This window comes from Lynx rufus, unplaced genomic scaffold (genome assembly GCF_022079265.1).
Source record: "Lynx rufus isolate CCGP_SWC_20201006 ecotype Redwood Valley unplaced genomic scaffold, mLynRuf1.p SCAF_12, whole genome shotgun sequence".
NCBI lineage: Eukaryota > Metazoa > Chordata > Mammalia > Carnivora > Felidae > Lynx > Lynx rufus.
In genome coordinates this window covers 31450620-31461300 of record NW_025814826.1, presented here as the reverse complement: position 1 = coordinate 31461300, position 10681 = coordinate 31450620, and positions in this window count along the sequence as shown.

The following is a 10681-nucleotide window of genomic DNA, read 5'->3' as shown; positions in this document are numbered from 1 at the left end:
GGGTCATCTGCTTCTGACCACAGATGGCTGTGAATAACTGAAATCGCGAAAGCCAAACCATGGATAAGAGGGGACTGCTGTCTACTTCCAAAGAGAAAGAAGTTTGCCAGTAGTAAGGAACAAAAGCATGTCCCTTGCCCTAAATCTCCACCTCACAAATACCAGGAGAGTTTGCCCTGACTTTGAAATTGCATGCCTTAGTGCTACAGTGTTTGCTGTGGCTTTTGTTTTACGTGGTTTTTTAGTTCCCATACAAGCTCAGTGAGAGCTAACACTTACTGAGCACATCCGGTAAGTTTCAGTCCCTGTACTATACATCATTCTGCCTCCCAGCCAGGAAAGAAAAAGTTAGTCACTTCAGAATAAAAGTAAAAAGCCAGGGTTTTGTTTTGTCAGAGAAATCTTATCTCAGTGTAATTGGATATTTGATCATTTATTCATTCATTCAATAAACATTTATTGAATATATGTGCTGTTCCAAAAACAAGCTTTAAAGGTACTTTAAGTTTTAAAGTACGAAGGATCTGTTTGTGCTATCATTTGCTTCATAACAAGCTTAGTGACTCAGTATGACCATTAGTTCTGTAATTGGCAATGAAGGCTGGACTTAGTTGGGGAATTCCTCTGGTCCCCACCAGGCTCCCACACACAACAATGTTCAGCTATGGTTAGGCTTTACTAATCTTAGCTGGGCTCTCACGTGTCTGGGGTGTGGGCTGGGATAACCTGGTTGACAGAACTCTGGTCCATGTTATCTCTCATCCTTCAGCATTCTGCCTCATCCTTCAACAGGGCTAGCCTAGTCTTCATCACTTGAGGGAGTTAGGGTTACCTAGAGAATGAATGCAGGGTTATGAGGCACCTCATCTCAAAGGCCTCATCTCAGAACTGGCACACGATCACTTCTGCCACATTTCTTGGCCAAGCAAGTCACAAGTTGGGTCTAGGTCCAAGAGCTAGGGAAATAGACTCTATCTCTTGATGGATAGTCCTGAAAAGTTCTATTACAAAGGGTGAGGATAAAGGAAAGAGTAGAGTAATTGTGGTTATTTTTGCAATCAACCACAGGTGGAAATTCTAATTCTGTCTTGGGACGTTAAGGGAGATTTCTGAGAGATGACTTGAGCAGGTTCAAACCTGGAAAACAAACAGTGTGAGATGAAAACAATAGCATGAGTGAAACTGTCAAGTTGCGGTTTCCTTAATGAAAAACAAAATGGAGATTGTAAAATTTCCTGAATATAGGAAATATGGCTAGCCCAATACAGAGCATTTAGAAGGCACTCAGCATGTACTTTTTCATTTGCATTTACATCATTTACATCAAATTGGGTGGGCCCATAAGACAGATGTAATAATCTAATAGCTTTATAACTTATCATCTGGGTGACCTTAAACAAGTTACTACCTTCTGTAGCTCTCTTTAGTACAGTGAAGAGAGTAATGTCTTTTGTATCAGTTCATTTTTGCTGCATAACAACCACCCCACAGCTTAATGGCTTAAAACAACAGCCATTTACTGGACTCCTTACTCTGTAAGTTTATAGTTTGGGCTGGCCCAGCGTGGCAGCTGGTTTTCAGTTGGGCTCACGTATGTGTCTGTAGTCATCTTACAGTCAGCTAGGTGTCTGCACCTAGCTGGGGGTATAGTGAGGATACCTGGGCACCTGCCTCTCATTCAGTAGGCTAGTCTGGGCTTATTCATACAGAGGGTCACACAGAGGATCCCCAGGCTTCCAAGAATGAGACCAGAAACCCGCAAAGCTTATGGGTGAGGTTCACAATTGACACACTGTTGCTTCCAATGCGTTTCATTAGACAAAGTGAGTTGCAAGGCTAGGTGAGAATTAAGAGTAGAGAAATGGGCTGCATTTTTTACTGTAAGGGGCTACAAAGTCATATTGCTAGGGGTGAGGATGCAGGGAAGAGAAGAATTGTAACCACTTACACAACCTTCTCCCCTTGCCTATGGTTCGCAACAGTCCTGTGAAGAATAAGTTAACTGTAACTTGATTTTTCTAGATGAGGCTCCAAGTTAAAAAGTGTCTGGCAGATAGTGGATGTTCAGTAAGTAGAAGCCATTAACTTTTTCTTACATATATTAGAAACCAGAGTTTCAGCAAGATTCTTTTAATTACCTATTTTAAAGAGCATCAGATGAACCACCAAATGGTATTCACAAAGGTTGCATAAATGTTATGCTTTCTTTCCCTGTCGCAGAAAAGTAATAGAAGTAGAGAAAAGCTCACTGCCTATGAGTGCGTGTGTATCTTGGCACAGTATTCAGGAATTGTCACCTGATGGGTCTGACAAAACCTAGCAGTGGGGCCAGGCATCTTCACAGCTGCCCGGAAGAAAGATATACTTAATGAGAAGAGTCAACTCCAGAAAAAAAAATAGAGATAGTAAAGTGTAGTATTTCAATTCCAAAAATATTAAAGGCCCTTTTAATGGGTTAGAACCCATTTTTAAACCTATGCAAAGAATGAAAACCTTAATAAATCTTTATTGATTTCTTTCACTGTTGCCTTATAAGTATTTTCACAAAACCAGCGTAGCCCCATATAGTTCCAGATTGATCCAAAAACTGCTCTTGGATCCCATAAATTGGATTCAATGGAGATTTATTTGTCTGACAGCTAGACTCTCTCTAATCAGTGATGTGAACTGGGTCAAAAAAAAAAATCTATGTTCTTTGAAATAAATAGGACATCAGAGGTGATTCAAGAACGTGTAGTATAGAAAAATGGCAAATGTTCATTGAGGATGGTGTCTGCTTTTTACATCTGTGGTGCTTCTAAGCTCCTTAAAGGATCTCAGATGATCATTGGGCCCTGCATCCCAAATCCAGCCTCTATTAGCCAGCCGTCCACCTCCAGAAGCCCCAAGGCCCTCAAAAGGCCATGTCCACCTGACAACACTAATTTCCAGGTGCCGAGCTCCCACTGTACTGTAGTTCCTTTTATGATTTTAGAAGATTCTTGAGGCAGAGTGATTGAGACCGATGGTCCTCATCCTTACCTGTCTCACTTTCTTCCTCTCTGAGTGATGGGCGTGAAGAGCTATTGAAACCCTAGAAGCCTCCGTTCCTTATTTCACCAACAATGTACAAAGACACTTAGGTTTACATGGCCGCTCCATCATATTTACAGTCATTAGGTTATTAACAACACAAACATTGCCTCCCGGAAATTTAGATGATCAGAAAGAAAAAGAGAATAGAAGTTAAAACATTCAAGACAGCCCAGCACAAACACGTTTGCTGATGGCCTTGCTTTTGCTTTTAAAGCCTGCCAGTCCCAGCTATAATCACCACCCCGTCTCACCCTAAGACACGGGAGTGCCGTGCCTTTGCCGTAAGAGTAAACAGTTCATTTGAACACTTGGTGTTTGTGTTTAAAGTAATGTTTTATGGACCGTGTAATAAAGTACCTTACCTGGTACCGAGCATATGGTAATAAGTATTCATGGACGTGATATGTCTGTTTGTGCATGCCTGAGAGTGATTTCTGCTTTATGAAATTCATGTTGGCAAGGACAGTGGTTTTTGTTGATACTAATAGACCATCTGGGGCTTGCTATTCTCAACTTGATGGCTCTGTTTATATCTAATATCTTTAAGGGGATCTCCATATTTTTTAACTTTGTTTGGCAAACTAGAAGTTGTATACAGGCTTCTGAACCCAATTCAGAGAAGTTTACCCTGCAAATATCTTAAATTACTGCAATGATTTTTTATAAATAAAAATTAAATGCACATGTGCTATGCTCCGTCTCAGAGATCCCTGGAGATCCTGAGGTTTTTGGTATTGTTACTATAAAGAATTTACAGTATATTAAACATTTTACCTAAAACACACACTTTGAAAGCTGTCGGAAACCCTATTCAAATGAAAGCCATCGACAGATTTAGGAGGCATAATTGGTCTTATTCAGATTTTAGATGATTAGTAAGACATAAATACTGGTTCTGTCTTCTACATCTCCAGTATTAATGCAAGTTCTCACAGGCTGACACTGAGTAATACACCACCATTCTACCTTTTAAGACCTAGAACTTTGTCCCTTCGAGAGGATGTCATGCCTTTTAAAAGAACGGCAACCAACACCCAAAGTGGGAGGGTGTGGAGTCATGGTTTGCTCCACCCTACGCTGTTATTCCCCAACTTCAAGTTGAGTGTTAACCACCATGTCCCGTGTGCCGTGGTTTTATTAAGTTCGAGTTAAGCAAAAAAGCAGAAGATAGAATGAACAAGTTGTTTAAAAGAAATGAACATTTCTTTAAAGAAAAATGAGAAACATTACGTGTCTTTGTGAAAGAGAAAATACTTCAGCATGGTGAATTCCCATCTGGCCTGCCCCTGTTTTTGCAGTACCCGCCAGGCCGCTGTGGCATTGGAGTTGGTGGCTGGGACAGCTGTGTGCTCTTTGCGTTCCTGGCTTGTTGATGAGAACATCGTTTTGTATGAAACCACATTTTTTTAATACCGTGTATTAAATACTGCATTTTCAACACCATGAGGAAAGAACATCAGATTTAGAGTGGAAGACAGGGATGGCACTGCTGTTTTCCTGGGTTAGGTGGGGTCTCGGCCAGCCTCTTACTCCCTCTGGTCTATTGTTTCCTTGTTGTAAAACACCAATAATGATTTAAAAGAAGGAGAACGCTGCCTTAAAGGTTTCTCATAAGATTGTTGAGCTAGTCAAAAAGTAAAATCTGTGAAAATGTTTGATAAGATCTGGAGTATTACACAAAAATAAGGTGATAATAATGGCTGCCCTGAACTTCAAGCTGAGTGTTAACCACCATGCCCTGTGTGCTGTGGTTTTCTGAAGTTAGAGTTAAAAAAACTCTGCCCTGTGGGGTGAGGGAAGGTGAGGACTCTTGGGTCTTCGTAGATGAGTAAAGGACTCAGACTAAGAGACTCCACCTGGATCGTGGGGTGATCATGGGGTGCTTTACCAGTGGAGCAGGATTTAACCTGTGTCTGTCAGACCCCTGAACCCATGTACATCTCCTGTGTTATTAATAATGTTGTGGTTATTGCCTTTTTTCTATGGTCTGCCATAAAAAGTGCCAAGTCGGACGTACATAATACATATTTTGTTGCGTAAGACTCCAGGAAGTAAATATGATGGAAATAAGGAAAAGGAGCTAAGACTGAACCTCAAAGAAGAGCCACAAAATTACACAACCATGGAAAGGAGCAAGAAAGGCCCTAGGAGTGTCTTCTCAGTGTATGGTTAATGCCACAGTTTGTCATTTTCATTTCCTTACAAGTCCATGGCATTTTAGTTGACACATTGATGACAGTCATTATGGATAGTTATACAAGTGGCATATATAAAATTTGTTCTTTCTTGTTCATAGATAGACACATACATAAACTTAATCAGAAACCTCACAATCTTGTGAGTGTGAGTTAACTGACCTGGGGAGACAAAATCCTTGATTGTAATTTGATCATTTCAGTGATGGAAGTAAAACAACAACAACAACAACAACAAAAATGAGTAAAATCCTGGTGGTTATATCTGGAGGGTTAATCAGTTCAGGTTCGCATTTTTGGCAAGAAGACTTCATAGTTAGTGCCTCCTCTCACACAATAGAACCCCATGTCTGATTGTGCCTCCACTCATGACGTTAAGATTAATCATTGGGTTCAGGTGTCATCATCCTGACTCACTTACTACAAAGTTTCCTATCAGCCCAACCCTGTAGTTTGAACAGGCTTGGATGATCATTGCTGAGAAATAATGGTTAGTTGTGTGTTGGCTTTGTGACTATTTATGGCCTACTGTATGCATTACATAGGTTCCTGTAAGTTTCTATGAAAGTCTATTTGAAATTGAATTATGTTTTAAACAAATTTGAATTGGTCATGATTTAAAATAATATTTTTTATAAAAACATCCATGTCATTTCATTTCATTTCACTCTTTCATAAATAGAAATTTATATGTATTGGATGTGGTTAAAGCAAGATAACACCGTCTCTTAGAACTTTATAGTGTGAGCAAACTTTCTTCATTTGAATCAGCTAATTCTGATATTGATAATGATTACAGTTTACCATTTGAATTTAACTCTATTTAAAAAAGAAATAATCAGTGTCACCTTGGTAGCTCAGTCCATTAAGCGTCTGACTTTGGCTCAGGTCATGATCTCACAGTTCGTGAGTTTGAGCCCTGTTTTGGGCTCTGTGCTGAAAACTCAGAGCCTGGAGCCTGTTTCAGATTCTGTGTCTCCCTCTCTCTGCCCCTCCCCTGCTTGTGCTCTCTCTCTCTCAGAATAAATAAACATTTTTAAAAAAGAGAAATAATCAGATACAAGCTATAGATTTAAGTACTTTATATACATTGAATTTTTTTAAGATGCATATTCTTCTTATATAAATAGCGAGGAAAGCAGGAGGAGGAACTAGTATTTATCAGGTGCCTTTTCTGGGCAAGGGCACGAAACTGCATGTTTCACAAGATACAAACGTAGCTGACTTTGATAGTGATATCCAATATACTTTTCTCTACTGAATGGATAACTGAAATATTGAAGATTCTGAATGGAGCTGACACGCAAGCATAGCACATATTTGGAAAGCTGGCAGAGTGTGTTATCAATATGGCTTAAAGTGCTAATCTAGACCCAACAGAAGCGCCTCAAAATAGAGGTAGTGTCCAACTGTCGATTCCATATGTCAGTAGGATTTGTCCTGAAGATATTACAGCTGACTTCCTGGCCAGATCTATTAGTATCATGTGGTAATGATGGAAGGGTAAGATTACTGACAAAAGATCCCAGGCTGTAATAAATCCACCAACATAAAGTGGATGCTTTTTGCAATGTAACTCCTGTCCCAAGCCAGACGTGTATAGGAATGACCAATAACAAGGGATCTAAAAACTTTTCGTTGGTACACTGAGGATCCTATGCCAAATAAGCACGGTGTTACCCCCAATAAAGTGGTCTAAAGAAACCCCAACAGAAGATTGGAAGTGCAGTTTCAAACATTAACGTCTAGCTGCTTTCTGTTGGGAATTGAAAGAAACAGCCAACATTGCAAGATGTGCAAACAGAGAAGCTCTCTGGCAGAAGCTTAGAGCCAGCAAGGCACAGGGTGCGTATCACCTTCTCTGCAAAAGTGGCTGGCTTTGTGGGTCTGATTAAAATCCCAGTACGTGCATATTGTTTGGGGAACTGCATGTTAAAATTGCAACTGTACATACTCATTTATGATCTATTAACATCAGTAGTTTCAACCTTAAAGAATATAAGACTGTATTCAGAACACTCTTGGTCAGACTGCAAAGGTATGCATTCATTCACTCTGTCAATATTTGCTGAGTGACTGCCACTCTTGCTGGTTTTGGAGTTATAGCTGCACAGACAAAGAGTGCCTGTGCTCATGGAGGTTATATTCTAAAGGGAATCATGCAACCATAAATACAAAGGCCAGTATGTAAGATGCTTTCATATAGGGAAAGGAAGAGAAGATCATGGGATAAGGCTGAGGTAGGGATGGGCAGGAGAGCTTTAGAATGACTGCTCAGAGTGGACTTCTCTGAGAACATGATGCTTGAACAGGATAGAAGAAAATGGAGAGGAAGCAGCTCTGTTATGACCTGAAGGATGATCATTCCAGGAGGTAAACAGCTAGTTATAAAAGATCCAGGGTAAGGACAAACTCTTTATGTTCAAGAGCTAGAAAGAAAAAGCCGTGGTAGTCTTTCAATAAATGTTTGTCAAACTGAGGTGAACAAAGTGTATTGTGTCCACTTAAACAATGGAGATCAAGAGAAAAGTTAAAGTAGCCTAAAGCATAAAGAAAGGTATTGTTTTAATAATGCATTGATTGCCAGGACGCTCTTCCTCTAAGAATTATAGATCATTTTGCAAGTGGAGGATAATGAATGTATTTTTTAGGTCAACTTTGACATGTAATCTAAAACCAGTGGTATGTGAGAATAACGGACCAGGAGAACTTTTTTCTTTTTCTTGGTGAAATTTTCATATTTGAATATACTGTAAAATAATTCTATTTTAATTTACCCAATTATGTTTAGCCATACAACTTTTAGATTAGTGTTTGAGGGACGCAGAGAAAAATAGGTAGACATTACAGCGGACAATCAGACAACATGACTCAGTGCCCACATCTTCTGAGTCTGGGTCTCTGTATTGCAAGCTCAAATGCCACCTTCTGGAATAGACTCTATACATGCTGTCTTTTGGCCCAAGCTCTGAGGATATACATGTGCAGAAAACTTGGTTTATGTGGTTACCAGTGTGGACTCATATGGAGAGAGGAACAATGAGCTATATCTGTTTGACACGGTCACATCCTGACTATGCCATGATTCAGTACTACAAGAAATAACATGAAGTAGCAGGTCCCAGTTAAGAGTTTAGAAACATGAATGAAGAGTCTAGCTAAGTGATTCTCAGCGCTAACTATATATTCACATGCTATGGGGACACATTTACAAATGTCAGTGTCCAGGCCCAATCCCTGCTTAACTGAAGCCAATTTCTGGGGTTAGGCCTGGGCATTGGTATGTTGTAAAAAGTTTCCCAAGTGGTTCTAATGTATAGCCATGGTTGAAAACTCTAGTCTAATTCAGAGGAATTTAATAATTCTGTATAGCCTTTAGGATAAAGTTGGTTTGATTTTAATTATCTTAGTCTTTGCATCTCATATATCATTTGGATACTTCTTTCAACATTTCCTTAAAGATCAGAACTTACGATCCAAAAGATTAACGTAGTGGGAAAGTCTTCTTTTCCTTCCTTCCTTCCTTTTTCCTTCTTTTATCCTTTGCTTTTTAAAAAATGTCTCTTCCTCTAAAACCTATTCTGGACATTGAAAACTTTTAAAAATCTATAAATAGTTCATGATAATTAAATTTAAAACTTCATGTATGCAGTATTTAGAAATTAAGATTTACTTCTAAGAAATAGTGATGTTGTTATAATAAAGACATTCATGTAAGACTCTTCCAAATGTATGAAATAAAAGACTTGCATTTGGGGCTGGTGTAGAGAGAGGAAAGAAAAAGCTAGACTACGGTAATTGCGATAATTGAGGATAATTACATCTTTGAGCTTCCAGCCAGCTATATGAGAAGGGAAGAGAAAAGGAAATATGACTTTTCGTATGTATAGTTGAGTTATTTAAAAAGGCAAACTAAGCTATCAGGATAAAAAACCTTTTCCAGGCACTAAAATCTCTGAGTTTATCACACAAACACACCAAGCTTTACGTAGTACACAATAGAACAATGTCATTAATAGTTTTACCAAAAGATGAAGATAAGCAAATCATGACAGTTTCTGATATTACTGTTTTATAATAGCCACTTCTTTAAGACATCAGTCAATCGGTTCAGCTGCTACCTAATGCAGCCCTCATTCATGACAACAGAACCACGTCAGTGACAATATGGAGGATGTTCATATTCCAGTTAACCAGGGTAGGACACTGTCCTTCAGTCCGCCTGAAAGCCATATCCAATAATAGGTTATGGAAAAAGGCATCAGGTCACAACTCTGTTAGGAAATGAAAGATTGGAATTTGATCTTTCAGCCTATCCCTACCCTTTACAATTTTTAGGGTGGTAGTACTATGAAACAGTCTTGGGAGAATATTTATAGTGTGAGGACTTCACTGAAATCACGGTGTCTTAGATGGATCCTGGCTGCAGAATCAAAGACTTGTGATAGATTAGTGAATGTTTCGGAATGTCTCAGATTGTTTTTAATCATGTTCTCAAGAAGATGAAATATAGGACGTAGGTGACTGCTAGTGGACCAGTTGTCCCTAAAATTTGCTTATTCCTGATATAATATTCCAGTATATCAGGAAATAAAATGAAGTCGGATTTCAAAGAGTTTGAAGAAAGGTCTAAGAAAAGTTATGTAAAAAAAAAAGGTTAACTGCTTCTCTTAAATTTCAGCCATAGCAATGTATTGTTTTACAATTAGTATTGAGAAGTCTCATATCCACTATAAATAATTGCTTACAAAAACAACTGGAATGAAGCCTGGCCTAGCTTATTTAATCCAATAGGATTGAAATGATAAATACTAACGTCTTTCCCCAATAGTAATAACTAGATGTCAGTCACCATTTTGATTTTTTTAATGAGTTTTCTTTTTGTCCTGAAAACACACCTTCTTGTTCCTTATGTAAGTATATTTTTCTTGAAGTCTTTCTGTCATAGAGGCATGAGAAATAAAGGAATGATCCTCTCGAGATCAGATCCCACTATTACATTTCCCACAGTATGCATTTACAGAGCTGCTGCTGTGGCTGTGCAGTGCACCCCCCACACCTCTAGGAGGCACCACTCACATGGTCCAGTCTGTGCTCTCAGCACAAGCAGAGCCACTCAGACTCTCAGTGGCAGAGAAGAGTGAACTCACATTCTTGACTCCATGTGCAAAATTTCTTTGAGTTCCCATGTTCCATTTTTTGAGTTACTAATAGTTTTACCTTATACTCCATAAATATCTGTATTTCTTTTCTTACTAGAGTTAAAATTGAGTAACTTGGACACGCAGAAGATGTGTCCCAAAAAGGCCAGCACCTTTTTCTGGATCTTACCACAGCACATCTCTACCACGTGCCTCTCCCATCCTGTGAAGCTTGCCACCTTAGGCCACTCCCCTGCCTCTCAGTTTAAA